At 47.1% G+C, this 22,531-nt stretch overlaps 1 protein-coding gene across 1 annotated transcript in view; it reads left to right on the top strand.

Annotated features, from left to right (window-relative positions):
- Nucleotides 1-22,531, top strand: part of col15a1a (collagen, type XV, alpha 1a) — a 96,263-nt gene that overhangs the window by 19,161 nt on the left and 54,571 nt on the right. The gene's annotated exons all lie outside the window — the stretch shown is intronic.

Below are 22,531 nucleotides of genomic sequence, written 5' to 3'. Positions count from 1 at the left end.
CGATTAAAGGGATCAGTGCCAGAAGTCAGTGAAGGCCAGTGTCATTATAAGGGGATGAAGTGGGATGTGTTCAGAGAGAGCTAATCTGAGAAGAGAGCCACAGTAGGGTGTGTGTGTGGCGTTTGCTGAGCTCAGCTGGATTTGTGCTTGCTGTGATTAGTGAGCATGATATACTTTCACTACAACTATTGAAATCTTGCATCAGATCTCTTCCTCCTTAGAAGGAACAGCCGAGCAAGTTTAATGGGTGTTCTGGACGGGTCAAGCTGAGAAACCAGGTGCCGTGTGTAGATAACACAGCTGACCTCCAGATTTAACCCGCTAAGACTCGCAAACTGAGTTGATACTGGAACTGTGCAGATCCAGGCTTTTTTCTGGAAACATCAGAACATTTCCCCTTGAAAAGCTAATGAAAAATGTTCTCTGAGAGTTTCTATTTTTCCTGAAGTGTCTGTATCGCCTCATAAGTCATATATAACCAGAGAAGTCTGACTGCCACAAACCTGTCAAAACACTTTGCAGATCATTTGTAGACCCTCAGGTTTGGATTTCTCCGGCTGGATTCGCTGATTTACGTGTGGATGCACACATGGAGTTCAAACACATGTTTAGTTGGACATCATTAAACACTACAGATTCATGCGGCTAGATAAGACAAGACCAGCAGGTGTTAATTCATGAATAATTACACAAATGATCATGTTATAATTAGATCATTACACTATTAGAGTTTAGTGTTTCAAACTGAACTACTGAATGACCCTCAAGCTGAATGTGTCGAGGCTTGTACCGTCGAGATGTTCCAGCGTCCAGCGTGTGTGTGAAGCTCTTAGCTGTCCTGTGGGAACCCGAAACCTCCGGATGGAGCCTGTGGACGCGAGACGGACGGCTCTTCCCGGAGGAGTGGAGGAGCTCAGGGTGGGTGATGTGGGAGACGAGGCTCATGGGATGCCGTCGGCTTCAAGAGCTGTGTGTAATCGAGACGCTCTTGGGAAACACTCCCAACACACTCCGGGACTGGAGATATTTAATCAAATGCAGCGCTCTAAGTTATTGCTTCTCCTTAAGCAAGAAAAGCCTTGTTCTTGTGTGTGTGTGTGTGTGTGTGTGTGTGTGTGCAGTCTTCTTATTTCTGATTATAATCAGCTGGTTTATTACACCGCTGGCATGAAGACCTCTGGAAGAAGGATTATTATGTCATGCTATGGCCGATAATTGATAAATTGCTGGTATTAAAATTCTTTACTATATTGTCTAAATAAATCAATGTGCCCATATGCTTTTGGGATATTCCCAGTCATGTAGTGTGTAATACAGCTGTTGGTGAATGTAAAAGATCTGCAAAGTTTCACAGATCAAATGAGTTTTTGTCTAAAAGAAAGAAGTGATCCTGAACTGAAACGAGTCGTCGGTAATTCAGTCTCGCTGATGAACCTGTGTAGGTTTGTAACTAATTTGCATAATGTGGTGTTGATTGGCTAAACAGCATCTCTTAGCCCCGCCCTCAAACACTGTAGTGTATCTGAGACTGGAAGAGTTTGGTTCGTGTTGTTCATGTGGAGAAGACGCTGTTTTCTGAGATTGATACGGTAAAACACACGCCATCGTTACTGTTCGAATCTCCATCTGACCAATCAGAGCAGAGCAGCTCTCAGAGAGGCGGGGTTTTCATTATTACCATTCATGCCAATTTTCATCCAGCATTATTTGGATTGCATTGATGAATTTATCAGTGCATCACACTATACTCTTTTTTTTGTCTGATTTTATACTATGTATAATTTTTACAAGCATGTTATGGATTGAGCAAGAATTTTCCTGAAAACTGTCACGCCTGTTACATAAGATCTCAGTCGGTTCCCATTTTCCTTCCATTACTCTTGAGTTTCTTCTTCTCCTCTTCCTGTTCCCTTGGAAAGCCTCACTCGTGCGCTGAGAGCTGAGCGTCTGTAAGCCGAGGTGAAGAGAGATCCTGATGTTCCTCTAACTCACAGCATTGATCCGTTAGTCTGAGCATTAGTCGTGCAGCGAGAGGATTCGAGCGCTTTCTGATCTCCAACTTTCCCTGGAGTTTCCATGATTTCTTTGCCAATGTAAATGTTGAGTCAGAAATGAACTTAGTTACTTTGGCTTTCTGAGTCCCTGTCCACAACTGAGTGTACTACTGACCTGGAAGGAAACAAATGCTGTATTTGTTTAATAAAAGTAGCTTTATTGACTGATATTATCATTAGAAATTCCATATGTTTTACTTCATGTTTTTGAAAATCATTGTATTTCCCTTAATCTTATCTCAACAATGTCTCTTGGTCAAGACGTGCAAAACTCAAATATTACAAAAATCCCACATATTCTCCTTCCAGACAAGAGAAGTGTGTTTGCTCACATTATTAGCGAGACTTTGCATGTTCGCACCGGTGTGTGTCTGAGATGACTGAGATCTGCTGATCTACAGTGAGATGAAAAAGCATTCATCTTCCATTATTAGCCCTGGGTTCGGGAGCGTGACAGTATTTCCAGTAAAGGAGACGCCACACGGATCTGGGGAACGTCAGGCTGAGGATTGTGTTTGAAAGGCTTGATTTAGTCGGGCGGTGAAACACTGAGCGTTCAGGACGGAGACGCTTCTGGTCCTTCAGCGTTTGGATCGGGAACAAGAATGTGCTTCTCGAGGAGCGTCTGCGAACACGTCCTTCAGAGTCTGAGTTAGAGAGATCAGGACTAACCCGGAGCACAGAGAGGCAGATCTACTCTTCTCACGGGAGGGTTCTCACAGCTATGCCACTGAAGAACCAGTGTTGGTTCCCTAAAGAACCTTTCAGTTCTTTCTTCTTTCTCTGAACATTTTAATCCGAATAACTTGTTTTTAACTAAGACTTTTTGCCCAATGAAAAAATTGTTAAATGGATACTTTTGATGCTGATACATGTTAAAGGGATACTTCACCTCTGGAAAGATGAATGTGTATTTAAAATGGGTCATTTAGTATGTAGTAGAAATGTGAAATTATTTTTGAATTTGGAGCTTTCTAGACTGAGAAAAGACAGAAAATGTATTTTTGGCTCATGTGGATGAAAGACAACAACTCCCAGAATGCACTTGCTTCGCTGCCCTAGGAGGCCACTCCCAAGCCACGCCTACCGGTAAGAGAGTGCAGTTAAACAACAAGGCTAGGCTACTAGTGAGTCTCCGTGACAAGTCTGCCCGGGATTTCGAGATCGCCCAAAATGTCCGGGATTCGGCTTTTGCGTTCTACAGTCGCCATTCATCATGTTTACTGTGGCGAGCAGGACGAGGCTGAGGGCCGCGGGAGAACGTCATCATGTTTACTGTGGCGAGCAGGACGAGGCTGAGGGCCGCGGGAGAACGCCATCATGTTTACTGTGGCGAGCAGGACGAGTCTGAGGGCCGCGGGAGAACGTCATCATGTTTACTGTGGCGAGCAGGACGAGGCTGAGGGCCGCGGGAGAACGCCATCATGTTTACTGTGGCGAGCAGGACGAGGCTGAGGGCCGCGGGAGAACGCCATCATGTTTACTGTGGCGAGCAGGACGAGGCTGAGGGCCGCGGGAGAACGCCATCATGTTTACTGTGGCGAGCAGGACGAGGCTGAGGGCCGCGGGAGAACGCCATCATGTTTACTGTGGCGAGCAGGACGAGACTGAGGGCCGCGGGAGAACGTCATCATGTTTACTGTGGCGAGCAGGACGAGGCTGAGGGCCGCGGGAGAACGCCATCATGTTTACTGTGGCGAGCAGGACGAGACTGAGGGCCGCGGGAGAACGTCATCATGTTTACTGTGGCGAGCAGGACGAGGCTGAGGGCCGCGGGAGAACGTCATCATGTTTACTGTGGCGAGCAGGACGAGGCTGAGGGCCGCGGGAGAACGTCATCATGTTTACTGTGGCGAGCAGGACGAGGCTGAGGGCCGCGGGAGAACGTCATCATGTTTACTGTGGCGAGCAGGACGAGGCTGAGGGCCGCGGGAGAACGCCATCATGTTTACTGTGGCGAGCAGGACGAGGCTGAGGGCCGCGGGAGAACGCCATCATGTTTACTGTGGCGAGCAGGACGAGTCTGAGGGCCGCGGGAGAACGTCATCATGTTTACTGTGGCGAGCAGGACGAGGCTGAGGGGCCGCAGGAGAACGTCATCATGTTTACTGTGGCGAGCAGGACGAGTCTGAGGGCCGCGGGAGAACGTCATCATGTTTACTGTGGCGAGCAGGACGAGGCTGAGGGCCGCGGGAGAACGTCATCATGTTTACTGTGGCGAGCAGGACGAGGCTGAGGGGCCGCAGGAGAACGTCATCATGTTTACTGTGGCGAGCAGGACGAGGCTGAGGGGCCGCGGGAGAACGTCATCATGTTTACTGTGGCGAGCAGGACGAGGCTGAGGGGCCGCGGGAGAACGTCATCATGTTTACTGTGGCGAGCAGGACGAGGCTGAGGGCCGCGGGAGAACGTCATCATGTTTACTCTGGCGAGCAGGACGAGGCTGAGGGGCCGCAGGAGAACGTCATCATGTTTACTGTGGCGAGCAGGACGAGTCTGAGGGCCGCGGGAGAACGTCATCATGTTTACTGTGGCGAGCAGGACGAGGCTGAGGGCCGCGGGAGAACGTCATCATGTTTACTGTGGCGAGCAGGACGAGGCTGAGGGCCGCGGGAGAACGACATCATGTTTACTGTGGCGAGCAGGACGAGGCTGAGGGGCGCGGGAGAACGTCATCATGTTTACTGTGGCGAGCAGGACGAGGCTGAGGGCCGCGGGAGAACGCCATCATGTTTACTGTGGCGAGCAGGACGAGGCTGAGGGCCGCGGGAGAACGTCATCATGTTTACTGTGGCGAGCAGGACGAGGCTGAGGGGCGCGGGAGAACGTCATCATGTTTACTGTGGCGAGCAGGACGAGGCTGAGGGCCGCGGGAGAACGCCATCATGTTTACTGTGGCGAGCAGGACGAGTCTGAGGGCCGCGGGAGAACGTCATCATGTTTACTCTGGCGAGCAGGACGAGGCTGAGGGCCGCGGGAGAACGTCATCATGTTTACTGTGGCGAGCAGGACGAGGCTGAGGGCCGCGGGAGAACGCCATCATGTTTACTGTGGCGAGCAGGACGAGACTGAGGGCCGCGGGAGAACGTCATCATGTTTACTCTGGCGAGCAGGACGAGGCTGAGGGCCGCGGGAGAACGTCATCATGTTTACTGTGGCGAGCAGAACGAGGCTGAGGGCCGCGGGAGAATGCCATCATGTTTACTGTGGCGAGCAGGACGAGGCTGAGGGCCGCGGGAGAACGTCATCATGTTTACTGTGGCGAGCAGGACGAGACTGAGGGCCGCGGGAGAACGTCATCATGTTTACTGTGGCGAGCAGGACGAGGCTGAGGGCCGCGGGAGAACGTCATCATGTTTACTGTGGCGAGCAGGACGAGTCTGAGGGCCGCGGGAGAACGTCATCATGTTTACTGTGGCGAGCAGGACGAGGCTGAGGGCCGCGGGAGAACGTCATCATGTTTACTCTGGCGAGCAGGACGAGTCTGAGGGCCGCGGGAGAACGTCATCATGTTTACTGTGGCGAGCAGGACGAGGCTGAGGGCCGCGGGAGAACGTCATCATGTTTACTGTGGCGAGCAGGACGAGGCTGAGGGCCGCGGGAGAACGTCATCATGTTTACTGTGGCGAGCAGGACGAGACTGAGGGCCGCGGGAGAACGTCATCATGTTTACTGTGGCGAGCAGGACGAGGCTGAGGGCCGCGGGAGAACGTCATCATGTTTACTCTGGCGAGCAGGACGAGTCTGAGGGCCGCGGGAGAACGTCATCATGTTTACTGTGGTGAGCAGGACGAGACTGAGGGCCGCGGGAGAACGTCATCATGTTTACTGTGGTGAGCAGGACGAGGCTGAGGGCCGCGGGAGAACGCCATCATGTTTACTGTGGCGAGCAGGACGAGGCTGAGGGGCCGCAGGAGAACGTCATCATGTTTACTGTGGCGAGCAGGACGAGACTGAGGGCCGCGGGAGAACGTCATCATGTTTACTGTGGCGAGCAGGACGAGGCTGAGGGGCCGCAGGAGAACGTCATCATGTTTACTGTGGCGAGCAGGACGAGGCTGAGGGCCGCGGGAGAACGCCATCATGTTTACTGTGGCGAGCAGGACGAGGCTGAGGGGTCGCGGGAGAACGTCATCATGTTTACTGTGGCGAGCAGGACGAGGCTGAGGGCCGCGGGAGAACGTCATCATGTTTACTCTGGCGAGCAGGACGAGGCTGAGGGGCCGCAGGAGAACGTCATCATGTTTACTCTGGCGAGCAGGACGAGGCTGAGGGCCGCGGGAGAACGTCATCATGTTTACTGTGGCGAGCAGGACGAGGCTGAGGGCCGCGGGAGAACGTCATCATGTTTACTGTGGCGAGCAGGACGAGGCTGAGGGCCGCGGGAGAACGTCATCATGTTTACTGTGGCGAGCAGGACGAGGCTGAGGGGCCGCAGGAGAACGTCATCATGTTTACTCTGGCGAGCAGGACGAGGCTGAGGGCCGCGGGAGAACGCCATCATGTTTACTGTGGCGAGCAGGACGAGGCTGAGGGCCGCGGGAGAACGCCATCATGTTTACTGTGGCGAGCAGGACGAGGCTGAGGGCCGCGGGAGAACGCCATCATGTTTACTGTGGCGAGCAGGACGAGACTGAGGGCCGCGGGAGAACGTCATCATGTTTACTGTGGCGAGCAGGACGAGGCTGAGGGCCGCGGGAGAACGCCATCATGTTTACTGTGGCGAGCAGGACGAGACTGAGGGCCGCGGGAGAACGTCATCATGTTTACTGTGGCGAGCAGGACGAGACTGAGGGCCGCGGGAGAACGTCATCATGTTTACTGTGGTGAGCAGGACGAGGCTGAGGGCCGCAGGAGAACGTCATCATGTTTACTGTGGCGAGCAGGACGAGGCTGAGGGCCGCAGGAGAACGCCATCATGTTTACTGTGGCGAGCAGGACGAGACTGAGGGCCGCGGGAGAACGTCATCATGTTTACTGTGGCGAGCAGGACGAGGCTGAGGGCCGCGGGAGAACGCCATCATGTTTACTGTGGCGAGCAGGACGAGGCTGAGGGCCGTGGGAGAACGCCATCATGTTTACTGTGGCGAGCAGGACGAGACTGAGGGCCGCGGGAGAACGTCATCATGTTTACTGTGGTGAGCAGGACGAGGCTGAGGGCCGCGGGAGAACGCCATCATGTTTACTGTGGCGAGCAGGACGAGACTGAGGGCCGCGGGAGAACGTCATCATGTTTACTGTGGTGAGCAGGACGAGGCTGAGGGCCGCGGGAGAACGTCATCATGTTTACTGTGGCGAGCAGGACGAGGCTGAGGGCCGCGGGAGAACGCCATCATGTTTACTGTGGCGAGCAGGACGAGGCTGAGGGCCGCGGGAGAACGCCATCATGTTTACTGTGGCGAGCAGGACGAGACTGAGGGCCGCGGGAGAACGTCATCATGTTTACTGTGGTGAGCAGGACGAGGCCGGTGGCGTGATTACTGAGACGCACCGGTCTCGTATCTCTCACGGAGGAGCGGGAATCTTCTTAGCAATGGTAAAACGCACATCAACCGATCACTTGTTTAGTGTTCATGTAAACACTACATTCAGATTCACCAATCGGAATGAATTCGGTTAGATTGAAACAAAAGGTGTGCATGTAAACAATGAACGGCGACTGCAGAAAGCAAAAGCCGAATCCCGGACATTTTGGACGATCTCGACGGCCGGACATGTCCGGGAAAAAGAGGATGGTAACCCCTACTACTCAGCTTTCTCCACAGAGCAAGAGCCTGCTAGCTTAGCTTCCAAATAAAAGACGGCTGACACTATGTGTACATTCTGTGAGTGAGCTCCCTCTATGGGCGGGTTGAGGTAGTGATGGGGACGAGACCGCCTATGCCGAGTCCGAGTCAAGACCGAGTCTTTGTAGGGTCGAGTCCGAGTCGAGACCGAGTCCGTTGGTTTTCAAATTCAGTCGAGTCCGAGTCGAGACCGAGTCTTTAGGAGTCGAGACCAAGACCATAAAAACATGTCAGTTTTCATATTCATGATTTAATATCACCCCAGTTAATAATCAACAGTTAGGCCTACAGACTAAGCTAGATTGGGAATTGTTTAGAGGAGCAGTCTTAACGTCTTAATATGGACTATGCTTTTACTATCATTAAAAAAATCCCTACATGCATCATCTTCTGCCTATTTTTCTAAACTGCTTCAACAGTGCTGCTCTGTCATCAACATGTTAAGCCCAGCCTGACTTTTTTAATCATAGTTAGGACATGCAGAGCAAATTAAAATTTTCTAGTGGTATGTATTCTAGTGGACTAGTGATGGGGACGAGACCGCCTATGCCGAGTCCGAGTCAAGACCGAGTCTTTGAAGGAACAAGTCCGAGTCGAGTCCGAGAAAGCAGAAATCGGTCTCGAGACCGGACTCGAGTACTACATCACTAGGTTGAGGACATGCGGGACAGCTCCCCCTACTGGCTGGAGTCTCTCGCCTCTGGCCAAATAATCCTCCAATGATGCAAAATGATGATTTTTGCGTCATCTGAGGATTTTTTCCAGACAAAAAATACATAAATCTCTGGTCTCAGGGGGACATGAGGGGGGGAAGCACGGTCACTCGAAAATACTACAGCTTTTCTACTAATACAAAGCTTAATGCTAAATCCTGAAGTATCCCTTTAACTAAAGTAGTTTACTAATGTTAACTAACGAACCTTATTGTAAAGTGTTGAAGAAACAGTTTTGGTTCCCTGTTCTTTTGAACTTTCTATCTATCAAATAGAATCCTGAGAAATCAAATGTATGATAGTTTCCACAGAAATCTGAAGCAGCACAACTGTTTCCAACACCGATCATAATCATTAATGTTTCATATTAGAATGATTTCTGAAGGATCATGTGACACTGAAGACTGGAGTAATGATGCTGAAACTTTACTATATATTCACATAGAAAACAGCTGATTTACATTATAATAATATTTCACTGTTTCTACTGTATTTCTGATCAAATAAACGCAGCTTTGAGCAGAAGAGACTCTTTCAGACTCATGTAAAGTGATTCTCACTGGAGGCTGGTGTTGGCAGGCCTGTCCCGTCTCCTCGATCCGGCTGATGTTAGCAGGGACTCTGGCTCCGGAATACAGCGATCCCAGTGAAGGATTTCAGTGTGTGTGTGGAGGAGTCGTGATGAACAGAGGAACAGATGTGTGTTAATAACCCGTGTCTGAAGCGTCTCGTGTGCCACAGTAAACACACTCCTTTCATTACACAGCATCTGTATTATTCCCGTTGTCTTCTGTCTCCACACACAGCCGGCGCTCAATTAATCAGGAACTCTGAGGAAACCGATCCCGACTCGAGAGATGCGTAGCTTTAGCGGAGGGTCAGAACAACTGCAGGACCGCTAGAGGATCTTCTGCCAAACCCGATCAATCATCATCAGTCGAAACACACACTGAATCTCCCGCTTCCTCCGGGACGATCACGCCATTTTATTCACTCTTATACAGATGATTATTTGGTCAGGGGAACACACACACACACACACACACACACATATATATAATTTATTATAAATGATTGTGTGTTTCCTTTGTGCAGTCTCTCTCTCTCTCTCTCTCTCTCTCTCTCTCTCTCTCTCTCTCTCTCTCTCTCTCTCTCTCCTCTCTCTCTCCTCTCTCTCTCTCTCCTCTCTCTCCTCTCTCTCTCTCTCTCTCTCTCTCTCTCTCTCTCTCTCTCTCCTCTCTCTCTCTCTCTCTCCTCTCTCTCTCTCTCCTCTCTCTCTCTCTCTCTCTCTCTCTCTCTCTCTCTCTCTCTCTCACTGATTAAATGTTTGCATTGTAAATTGCACTTGAAAGGATTTTCTGCTACTTTGCACTCTGAAGCAAATGAAACAAGCAGGTGAGAGGCTGGTGCAAATGTTTATGAAGAAATATAGCGTTCCCAAGTGTGTGTGTGTGTGTGTGTGTGTGTGTTCACACTGACCTGCACCTGTGTGTGTGTGTGTGTGTGTTCACACTGACCTGCACCTGTGTGTGTGTGTGTGTGTGTATGTGTGTGTGTGTGTGTGTGTGTGTGTGTGTGTGTGTGTGTGTTCACACGGACCTGCGCTGCCTCCTGTCACTGATTCACACACTGGTGTCGATAATCACTCGACGGTCATGTGACCCGACAGACTGTTCATACTTTCCTCAGTTAAAGGGCATTTATTAGTCAGAATGGCACAGAACTGAGTCTGACATTCAGTGAGTGATTTCACAAAGTGTGTGTTATTATTCCACACAGCGGACGTCATAAATGACATTTCACGAGGTCGTTTTGGAGCAACTGCTGAACTGCAATATTTCCCCAGATTTGACTCATTCATGTTCTAGAAAAGCCCAGGCCGGCTCTCGTCCTCCGAGGAGAGAAGATGTGGAGCGCAGAGAGTTTGTGTGAAACTCACAAACAACACACATTGTTAGTGTTTACTTTATATCAGTCTCTTTGAGAATTTTTTTTTTGAAGGCTAGTGTATTAGATCAGGTCTCTGTGAATGACAACATTTAACAGCTGTTCATTTTCCGTGAGTTCTGCTGTTGGTATTAATGCGCATACCTCGATTCACGACGCAGTGATGATGAAGGCCGGATCAAACGCGTGTGATGGGTTAGTGTGTTTGCTCCCAGTGAACGTTCACTGAAACTCAAGGCTTCATTGAGTCCTCTCTGGAAAACTCAACCTCAGCACCGGATAAAGCCACACACACACACACACACACACACACACACACACACACACACACACACACACACACACACACACACCCCAGCACGCTCGTTTACTGCTCTGGTGGTCGAATGAAAGCGTGTGTGTTTGGTCTTCAGATCTGCAGTAGTACAGTGTGTGTACAGTGTGTGTCTGATCATTTCACAGATTTACACTGAAGTACAGCATCTGTAATGAGTGAAACTAGTTTAATACTGACCAACCAAATCACAGATAGAGCTGCAATATAATATACAGTTTAGTTAATGAAACTTTTTATGTTTTTAAGTAGATTTAAGTACAGCATGAAATATACAAAACCATTCAAAAGTTTGTTAGACTTTATTTTCTGAAAGAAATGTAATCTTTTATTCATCAAGGGCTCATTAAACTGATCAGTAAAGACATTTATAATGTTACAAAAAGATACTATTTCAAATAAATGTTGAACTTTCTATTCATCAAAGAATCCTGAAAAATAAAATGTATGACGATTCCCACAGAAATCTGAAGCAGCACAACTGTTTTACACACTGATCATAATCATAAATGTTTCTTGAGCATCAAATCATCATATTAGAGTGATTTGTGAAGGATCATGTGACACTGAAGACTGGAGTAATGATGCTTTGATCACAGGAATAAATTACACTTTACTGTATATTCACATAGAAAACAGCTGATTTACACTGGAATAATATTTCACTGTTTTACTGTATATTTGATCAAATAAACAGCTTTGGTGAGCAGAAAATATTTTGAACGGTAGTTTTTGCAATTCCTCATTACAACAGTTATTGACGAGTATTGAAAGTAACACTCCTGAGAGTAAATAAACAGTGAATTTGTTGAAGTAATCTTTATCTTTGACCGCTTTACTCTCTGAACTCTGAAATCAAAGGCCGGTAGGAAATCCGCTGTTTGTGTCTGGGTTAAAGTGGGCGACGAAGGGAAAGGTTGGGAAAGGTTGGGAAACGCTGGACTCTGGAGTGCTGTGCTGAAGGGAGTGGCAGAAGAGGATAATTGTTCAGAGACTGTGATAAGGCTGATCCGGCTCTGGCTGTCCTGAAGCCGAGGTCACGCCGCTAAACTCATTATAAACACAGTACGATTCGCCAAGTGTGACCGAAAACATATGATGTCGTGCTCATTGGACTTTTATTCACATTGCATGTGTTATACTAATTTATGTATTTTTTGTTATACATTTGGTGTTCATCAAGTGACTCCTCAGGAATGATCAAATCACGCCCTTCGCTCAGCTCGCTCACTCGAGGCTCATGGGAAGGCTCTATAGCAGTGTTTCTCAACTCCAGTCCTCGTGACCCGCTGCTCTGCACATTTTGTATGTCTCCCTTATTTAACACACCTGAATCAGATCATCAGCTCATTAGGAGAGACTCCATGAACTGAACTGAGTGTGTCAGATAAGAGAGACATACAAAATGTGCAGAGCAGTGGGTCACGAGGACTGGAGTTGAGAACCACTGCTCTATAGACTCAGGCCAAAGTCAAACATTCTGGACTGATGAGATCCCTTCATTTTGCCTTCGCTCTTTTACATCGTCACTCATGTCCTGGAATCCACATCCAGGAATCCCTGAGTCCGTCATTAGCATCATGCTTGGTCTGAAGCTTTACTAATTTTGCAATTACTAATTAGGGGTTCAAGCATGAAATGCTGAAACCCTATTGTAATTGTAAGGATCTGTAAAACGCATCGTGCAGGCCAAACCGTAAGGCCTAGAGACTTGAAACCTGGCCAGATGGTAGGCCTCAATTTGGGGACAACCTATCAGAGTATGACCCCGATTGGCCCATAGGTGGCGCTACAGCAACCAAAAGTGCAAAATCGCCCATAACTCTTAGGCCGTTTGTCCTAGTCCTCAAGTGTCTTACGCCACTGTGATCCCTGGCTCAAGGCGGACAAAATGGCTATCTCCAGTTTCGATTTAGGCATGAAAAATGCTGCTATGTCGAATTTTGTCCAAAACCTACTTTTGCGAACTAGTCCCTGGTTTTTCGCCCGATCGGAACCAAACCAGTCTAGGACAATTCTCTGGACTCTCTAGATCAATAGTTATCGAAAAAAAAAGTTGAACTTTTGCATTTGGGTGGCTGTAACAGGGTCATTTAGAAAAGGGGCGTGGCAAAATACACTCAAAAGCCTATAAATCGTACAGGAAAACTCAGAACTTCACATTGATGAGCATATGTGTCAGAACATGGTGAGGAAGCATGCAGAGTTTCATGGAGATCGGACCATAGGTGGCGCTATAACTGGCAAAAAGCTTTGAAAACCATATATTTCCTATGGTAAATTGCCAGTATTGGCTGTAAATTGACTTTTCCATCTATGATGTCAGTGGTTAAAAGTTTGCTAATTAAAACGTAATGTCTTTTGATGCTTGTGTGCTTAAAGTCCTTAAATGCTTGAACCCCGATAAATGCTGCTTGCAGCTTTAATTAGATGATGTATCTGTGACTTGCTAACTCTGTGTTTCATGATCGTGTTCACTTCCAGCGGCCACTTCCATGAATATCTGTGGGTTTCTCCTCATTTGTGCTGCTTTTTCTGATCTTACTCTCTGGGATTCAAGGATCATATATAATTGGAACGCAAACAGAAAAATATTTACCGTTAATATTTAAATGTATTACACAGCCAATGGTTGTTGTGGAGACCGGATCACATGTTGAGCTTTCACAGTTTTACAGCCGCAGTGGTTTCTGGGTAAAGTTCAGGAATACTGTGCTTTAAAGCACCAGTGACCAAAGGAACGGCACTATTCTTTCATTTATTTTTGCTGCACATTGATTTGTAATGGGCTTTTTTAAATGTATTTAAAGCATTTAAATATATTCTCTTTGAAAACAGATTGTGATTGGAATAGTTCGTCATATTAGGCAAAAAAGCTCCATTGTGTACATTGACAAATCAGAAAACTTCAATTTAGAGTTTTTTTTTACCATGTTGTAGCGTTTTAATTTTAAAAGCTTATTCCCAACCTCGTCCGGCTCTTTTAATGAGTCCATGATCAACACATCTGCCCAAGCCCTTCAACCTTTGGTCCATTCCACAGAAAACATTCCCAATAAGCCATAATGTTCTCCTTGTTACTCATCCTGACATTGACCTCGATCCACTGAGAGCCGATAACTCAAGCCTTCATCTCTTCACCAGAAGCCTTGTAGTGGCGATCCTCAGGCTAAAGGCACATCTGGTCTGTGTCATAAAAGTGCAATAAAGACACAAATGTCTTTATACTTGCTAAGTGTTTCCACTAGTTGCACAACAGACTGGTGAAACTGGGAAAATTTATAGAGTCTTTGATTCATGAATGGCCAAATGTGTGCAAGTCAATAAATTATGAACAGATTATTGCTGTCATTTTTGTGTGTGTTTACATGCACAGCAATATTTTTACTGGTTTACATGCATGCAAGTCTCAAAACTCAAAGCTATGCATTAATTCATGCATGTAAAGAGGTCAAAATTTCATATAACCTTTCAAGTGCATGTCATAACGCCTTTCATTTCCTCTTCAGAAAAGGTAAAGTTGGCATGAAATTAAATGAACCCTATTTATTTTCTTAAGGCATGTTACTGGGTTTATTGTGAATGATTTATCTGTGCCTTTATAATATATACTGTATATATATATATTTTAGGATTTAGAAGTTGCTAGTAAACTGTACTAATAGTTAAAAAGATGGCAAGTATCACATTGAATTAATTATTTTGTTGTAAAGCATATTCCAATAATCTTTGTTTTATTTTCAACTTTGAAAAATCATTTTTACAGTGTTTATAATCTTTCACATCTGCCTCGGTTCCGGTACTCAACGCTCCCTTTTCACAGTCCAGCCAATGACTGACAGACAAAAGCTCTGCCACATGTTTCTCCTGTATAAACTCCTGTGAGATACATCTCAGTCCTCTATGACTCCTTCATGACTTCACAGGGTATCTCTGTTCTCTTGGAGTCGTATCCAGATCTTCTAAACAATAATAGTGAACATGATATCTGACCTGTAAAGTCCTCTCTCATCTGAGCTGACTGACCCTCGTGCCTCTCGCTGGTGTGTGTAGTTGTGTAGTTGTGTAGTTGTGTTGGAGTCGAGATGGGAGTCCGCTCCACCCTGCAGATGTGGAGTGCACTGATAGTCTGCTAAACTTCAGCATTTCTCAACATGAACATGATTTTTTCCAACATGCTGATGTTAGGATGTAATGTCGGCTCTATGTTGTCCACACTGCGTCTGCTCTTCTAGAAGTGGGTTCAGTGAAGGTTACTGGTGTCAGGGAGGCTGAACGTCCTCTAGGTCCCGTCGCCAGCTTTCTGACTTTAGAGTCTCTTTACTGGTTTTATTTAGAACAGCTGCAGTGAATCTTGAGTATAAACATTTGCACTTTGGTTGATATGACTCATGAATGTGTGTTTAGACAACACAAACACAGCCTTAACAATAGCTACGGCTGCACGATTAATTTCAGTTAACGCAAAATCGCACTTAAACTGATTTGGCTTATTGCGATTTTGAAATCAGTGAAGCACAGCTCTGAGATCAGTGAAGCACAGCTCTGAGATCAGTGAAGCACAGCTCTGAGATCAGTGAAGCACAGCTCTGAGATCAGTCAAGCACAGCTCTGAGATCAGTGAAGCACAGCTCTGGGATCACAGATCTGGGATCAGTGAAGCACAGCTCTGAGATCAGTCGAGCACAGCTTTGGGATCAGTGAACGCTGCTCTGAGATCAGTGAAGCACAGCTCTGGGATCAGTGAAGCACAGCTCTGGGATCAGTGAAGCACAGCTCTGAGATCAGTGAAGCACAGCTCTGAGATCAGTGAAGCACAGCTCTGGGATCAGTGAAGCACAGCTCTGAGATCAGTGAAGCACAGCTTTGGGATCAGTGAAGCACAGCTCTGGGATCAGTGAACGCTGCTCTGAGATCAGTGAAGCACAGCTCTGGGATCAGTGAAGCACAGCTCTGGGATCAGTGAAGCACAGCTCTGAGATCAGTGAAGCACAGCTCTGAGATCAGTGAAGCACAGCTCTGGGATCAGTGAAGCACAGCTCTGAGATCAGTGAAGCACAGCTCTGGGATCACAGCTCTGGGATCAGTGAAGCACAGCTCTGAGATCAGTGAAGCACAGCTCTGGGATCAGTGAAGCACAGCTCTGAGATCAGTGAAGCACAGCTCTGAGATCAGTGAAGCACAGCTCTGAGATCAGTGAAGCACAGCTCTGAGATCAGTGAAGCACAGCTCTGGGATCGCACAGCTCTGAGATCAGTGAAGCACAGCTCTGGGATCAGTGAAGCACAGCTCTGGGATCAGTGAAGCACAGCTCTGAGATCAGTGAAGCACAGCTCTGGGATCACAGCTCTGGGATCAGTGAAGCACAGCTCTGAGATCAGTGAAGCACAGCTCTGGGATCAGTGAAGCACAGCTCTGGGATCAGTGAAGCACAGCTCTGGGATCAGTGAAGCACTGCTCTGGGATCAGTGCTCTGGGATCAGTGAAGCACAGCTCTGGGATCAGTGAAGCGCAGCTCTGAGATCAGTCAAGCACAGCTCTGGGATCAGTGCTCTGGGATCAGTGAAGCACAGCTCTGGGATCAGTGAAGCACAGCTCTGGGATCAGTGAAGCGCAGCTCTGAGATCAGTCAAGCACAGCTCTGGGATCAGTGAAGCGCAGCTCTGAGATCAGTCAAGCACAGCTCTGGGATCAGTGCTCTGGGATCAGTCAAGCACAGCTCTGGGATCAGTGAAGCACAGCTCTGGGATCAGTGAAGCACAGCTCTGGGATCAGTGAAGCACAGGTCTGAGATCAGTGAAGCACAGCTCTGGGATCAGTGAAGCACAGCTCTGAGATCAGTGAAGCATAGCTCTGGGATCAGTGATCAGTGAAGCACAGCTCTGAGATCAGTGAAGCACAGCTCTGGGATCAGTGAAGCACAGCTCTAAGATCAGTGAAGCACAGCTCTGGGATCAGTGAAGCACAGGTCTGAGATCAGTGAAGCACAGCTCTGGGATCAGTGAAGCACAGCTCTGGGATCAGTGAAGCGCAGCTCTGAGATCAGTCAAGCACAGCTCTGGGATCAGTGCTCTGGGATCAGTGAAGCACAGCTCTGGGATCAGTGAAGCACAGCTCTGGGATCAGTCAAGCACAGCTCTGAGATCAGTCAAGCACAGCTCTGAGATCAGTGAAGCACAGCTCTGGGATCAGTGAAGCACAGCTTTGGGATCAGTGAAGCACAGCTCTGGGATCAGTGAAGCACAGCTCTGAGATCAGTCAAGCACAGCTCTGGGATCAGTGATCAGTGAAGCACAGCTCTGAGACCAGTGAAGCACAGCTCTGGGATCAGTGAAGCACAGCTCTAAGATCAGTTAAGCACAGCTCTGGGATCAGTGAAGCACAGCTCTGGGATCAGTGAAGCACAGCTCTGGGATCAGTCAAGCACAGCTCTGGGATCAGTCAAGCACAGCTCTGAGATCAGTGAAGCACAGCTCTGGGATCAGTCAAGCACAGCTCTGGGATCAGTGAAGCACAGCTCTGGAATCAGTCAAGCACAGCTCTGAGATCAGTGAAGCACAGCTCTGGGATCAGTCAAGCACAGCTCTGGGATCAGTGAAGCACAGCTCTGGGATCAGTGAAGCACAGCTCTGAGATCAGTGAAGCACAGCTCTGGGATCACAGCTCTGGGATCAGTGAAGCACAGGTCTGAGATCAGTGAAGCACAGCTCTGGGATCAGTGAAGCACAGCTCTGGGATCAGTGCTCTGGGATCAGTGAAGCACAGCTCTGGGATCAGTGAAGCACAGCTCTGGGATCAGTGAAGCACAGCTCTGAGATCAGTCAAGCACAGCTCTGGGATCAGTGAAGCACAGCTCTGGGATCAGTGAAGCACAGCTCTGGGATCAGTGAAGCACAGCTTTGGGATCAGTGAAGCACAGCTCTGGGATCAGTGAAGCACAGCTCTGAGATCAGTGAAGCATAGCTCTGGGATCAGTGATCAGTGAAGCACAGGTCTGAGATCAGTGAAGCACAGCTCTGGGATCAGTGAAGCACAGCTCTGGGATCAGTGAAGCACAGCTCTGAGATCAGTGAAGCACAGCTCTGGGATCAGTCAAGCACAGCTCTGGGATCAGTGAAGCACAGCTCTGGGATCAGTCAAGCACAGCTCTGGGATCAGTGAAGCACAGCTCTGGGATCAGTGAAGCACAGCTCTGGGATCAGTGAAGCACAGCTCTGGGATCAGTGAAGCACAGCTTTGGGATCAGTGAAGCACAGCTCTGGGATCAGTGAAGCACAGCTCTGAGATCAGTGAAGCATAGCTCTGGGATCAGTGATCAGTGAAGCACAGGTCTGAGATCAGTGAAGCACAGCTCTGGGATCAGTGAAGCACAGCTCTGGGATCAGTGAAGCACAGCTCTGAGATCAGTGAAGCACAGCTCTGAGATCAGTTAAGCACAGCTCTGAGATCAGTGAAGCACAGCTCTGAGATCAGTGAAGCACAGCTCTGGGATCAGTGCTCTGGGATCAGTGAAGCACAGCTCTGGGATCAGTGAAGCACAGCTCTGGGATCAGTGAAGCACAGCTCTGAGATCAGTCAAGCACAGCTCTGGGATCAGTGAAGCACAGCTCTGGGATCAGTGAAGCACAGCTCTGGGATCAGTGAAGCACAGCTTTGGGATCAGTGAAGCACAGCTCTGGGATCAGTGAAGCACAGCTCTGAGATCAGTGAAGCATAGCTCTGGGATCAGTGATCAGTGAAGCACAGGTCTGAGATCAGTGAAGCACAGCTCTGGGATCAGTGAAGCACAGCTCTGGGATCAGTGAAGCACAGCTCTGAGATCAGTGAAGCACAGCTCTGGGATCAGTCAAGCACAGCTCTGGGATCAGTGAAGCACAGCTCTGGGATCAGTCAAGCACAGCTCTGGGATCAGTGAAGCACAGCTCTGAGATCAGTGAAGCACAGCTCTGGGATCAGTGAAGCACAGCTCTGGGATCAGTGAAGCACAGCTCTGGGATCAGTGAAGCACAGCTTTGGGATCAGTGAAGCACAGCTCTGGGATCAGTGAAGCACAGCTCTGAGATCAGTGAAGCACAGCTCTGGGATCAGTGAAGCACAGCTCTGGGATCAGTGAAGCACAGCTTTGGGATCAGTGAAGCACAGCTCTGGGATCAGTGAAGCACAGCTCTGAGATCAGTGAAGCATAGCTCTGGGATCAGTGATCAGTGAAGCACAGGTCTGAGATCAGTGAAGCACAGCTCTGGGATCAGTGAAGCACAGCTCTGGGATCAGTGAAGCACAGCTCTGGGATCAGTGAAGCACAGCTCTGGGATCAGTGAAGCACAGCTCTGAGATCAGTTAAGCACAGCTCTGAGATCAGTGAAGCACAGCTCTGGGATCAGTGAAGCACAGCACTGAGATCAGTGAAGCACAGCTCTGGGATCAGTGAAGCACAGCTCTGGAATCAGTCAAGCACAGCTCTGGGATCAGTGAAGCACAGCTCTGGGATCAGTCAAGCACAGCTCTGGGATCAGTGAAGCACAGCTCTGGGATCAGTGAAGCACAGCTCTGAGATCAGTTAAGCACAGCTCTGAGATCAGTGAAGCACAGCTCTGGGATCAGTGAAGCACAGCACTGAGATCAGTGAAGCACAGCTGTGAGATCAGTGAAGCACAGCTCTGAGATCAGTGAAGCACAGCTCTGGGATCAGTGAAGCACAGCTCTGGGATCAGTGAAGCACAGCTCTGGGATCAGTGAAGCACAGCTCTGGGATCAGTGAAGCACAGCTCTGAGATCAGTGAAGCACAGCTCTGAGATCAGTGAAGCACAGCTCTGAGATCAGTGAAGCACAGCTCTGAGATCAGTGAAGCACAGCTCTTGGATCAGTGAACGCTGAAAGCACTGCGAGTTTGAGTCGCATCTTTCCAAACATGAGAAGCATTTATGAACCTCTTGTTCAACAAACTCCCTTCATAACGTCAGATGAGTGTTTGAAAGCATCCTTCTGTGAGATGATGTGGCTTCTTACAAACAATAAGGCACACTACATATTATTTCATAGTATTCTATACAGTGATTAAGGCTATGTCAATTATCATTGAAGTAAAAATATACTTTATTATCATGAAAATACCTGATAGTCTTGAAGAACTCAGTGTCTGTTGCTCATGTTTAATCATCTTCTGTTTATTCAGCTTGATAGTGTGATGCCCGAGAGGGATTTCCTGGAATGATGAGCGTTATCATACTTCTGCGGCGGGGCGTATTTGGCGTGTGTGTGTGAGACGCCATACACATTTTGGGATTTCGCTTAAAAAAAAACTGGATGGAAACATCAAGATATGCATAAATTCTGAAATGCACATAAAAAACTCATGCGCTCAATTGAGGTGGATAATAGTGTTGATCCGATAAGAAGACAAGCTAAAATGGAAACACATTTTCTGAATAAATCCCTCAAACCTCATGTGACTTTGCTCAGCGTCAGCTGTGATTGGATAACTGGAGTAGATAACCAATGGCGTTGCAGCGTCTCTAATGTTGGTTTGGTGTTTCTTGAAACGTATTACAGGTAAGTGTAACATATTACAAGTGATGAATAGTTTACACTTTAGATTAGGGGATGCAGAAAGTGTTATAAATCATTTACAACACTTTCTGCATCCTCTAATCTAAAGTGTAAACTATTCATCACTTGTAAATATGTAACACTTACCTGTTACAAATGATCTGTACGTGTATTCAAGGCATTTACAACACTTTCTGCACCCTCTAATTGCTACATACATACAATAAATAAATTAAATAAAAACATTATTTATTAAACATTTATGAAACGCATATTCATGTTTCATTGTAAATGACTTATAACTGAATCTACAAAACATGCATACAATAATTAACATATCACTTATTAATCATTTATGAACGCATAGTGATGTTTCGTAAATAATTAGTTAATCATTTACTAATCACTTGTAACGGAATTTACAAAACATACATAAAATGTTAGTATATCACTTGCTAATCATTTATGAATGTTCTGTAAATGATTAGTTCATCATTAACTAACCACGTATAAATGACTTACAACTGAACGTTATTATAAAGTGTTGCCAATATTCTAAGCGATATTCCAATTTTGTGCACAAGTTTGTAACTTTGGATGGAAACGGCTAATGAACCGGAAATGGGAGATTCCTTAATCTGGCGTTTGGGACAGAAGGCTCAGTGTTATGATGTACAGTACTGAGCATTAGTAGCACAAACCCTGAGTTCCACCTTAAGTTGTGCTGTGAGTGCTTAGATAGCAGTGGCGTCTCTTTCTTCAGGCTGTCGTGTTTCCTCACGAGCCCAGTTGTACAGGCACGTTCTTCACAGCGGTTCTATTAGCCCACGCTAACCGCTTCCAGATGATGGGGTCTCGGCACAGAGCGAGCGATTGTTTGCGCTCCTCGACTCTAATCAAGACCATGTGTGGATCCAGGTCTTCAGCGAGGCCGGCTGATACGGCTCAGCTTGATGTGCTCGGGGGGGTAGATGAAGCTGATCTGTGATTAGCTCAGGCTCTGGTACAGTAGTTCTGGGCTGTAAGGGTTTCTCATCTGCAAGGGAAACAGAAGCCGACTGAAGTGGAGGGGAATGAAGATGTAGGACCTGGAGGGAGCTTACAGCCCCGGATGAAGTGTGTGTGTAATAAAACTGCAGGACTGTTGGCCGCCGCTCAGCACATAAACAGGAAAATGCAGGGAGAGATTATAAAGACCTTCATTTTGAGAGGAATTATTCGCTGGAGATTATAATAATGTCTCGTATTTTATAAAAGATGCATTGCACTCCAATTCCTCAAGCAACACTGATCATAATCATAAATGTTTCTTGAGCATCAAATCCTCATATTAGAGTGATTTGTGAAGGATCATGTGACACTGAAGACTGGAGTAATGATGCAGCTTTGATCACAGGAATAAATTACTCTTTACTGTATATTCATGTACAGTCAAACCAAAAATGATTCACACACCAGATATACATTTTTCTATTTTTTTCACTAGTGTGATCAGGACACTATAGTTCATTTCTGTAAGTGAGGAGAGCAAAATAAAGTAAACTGTGACATATTATACCAAATAATTCTTCATACAGAGACTACCCGTAAAATTGGGACCAAAAATGATTGGGACACTTTGAGCTGATCATGTTTTGCTGAAGTGTTTCTTCTTTAATTGCTAATGCTCTTTTTACACACAGACTGAACACAATGAAGCATTGCTTGGTGATTGGTTGAGCTAAACTGGTATTATCTAATTGTGTAGTTAAATTTAACAGCTGACAGATATTCAACATAATTCATGTGTGAGACAGTCTAACAGAAGGACGGACAAAACCAGTCAAATATCAACTGAGTTCTGCTCATATTTTAGTACCATTTTCTAAACTTTAGCGAATAAACTGTGATAATGTGAGAAATGTGTCTGAATAACTTTTGGTTTGACTGTAGAAAACAGTGGTTTTACGTTAGAATAATTTTTCACAGTTTTTACTGTTTTTGATGATGTTTTTCAGGAGTCAAATGTTAGTGTGTTGCACATTGCAAATGCGATGTTACGTGAGACAGCATGCAGACTTAGATCATATCCACTGACACTCTCTGGCTCCTGTGGCCTGAGGCTGCTGACTCTCCCAGTATTAACCACTGCTGTGTGTGTGTGTGTGTGT

Source organism: Rutilus rutilus, assembly GCF_951802725.1.
Source record: "Rutilus rutilus genome assembly, chromosome: 24".
Lineage (NCBI taxonomy): Eukaryota > Metazoa > Chordata > Actinopteri > Cypriniformes > Leuciscidae > Rutilus > Rutilus rutilus.
The sequence above is the reverse complement of the archived record's forward strand: the minus strand, read 5'-3'. Positions and strand labels throughout refer to the sequence as shown.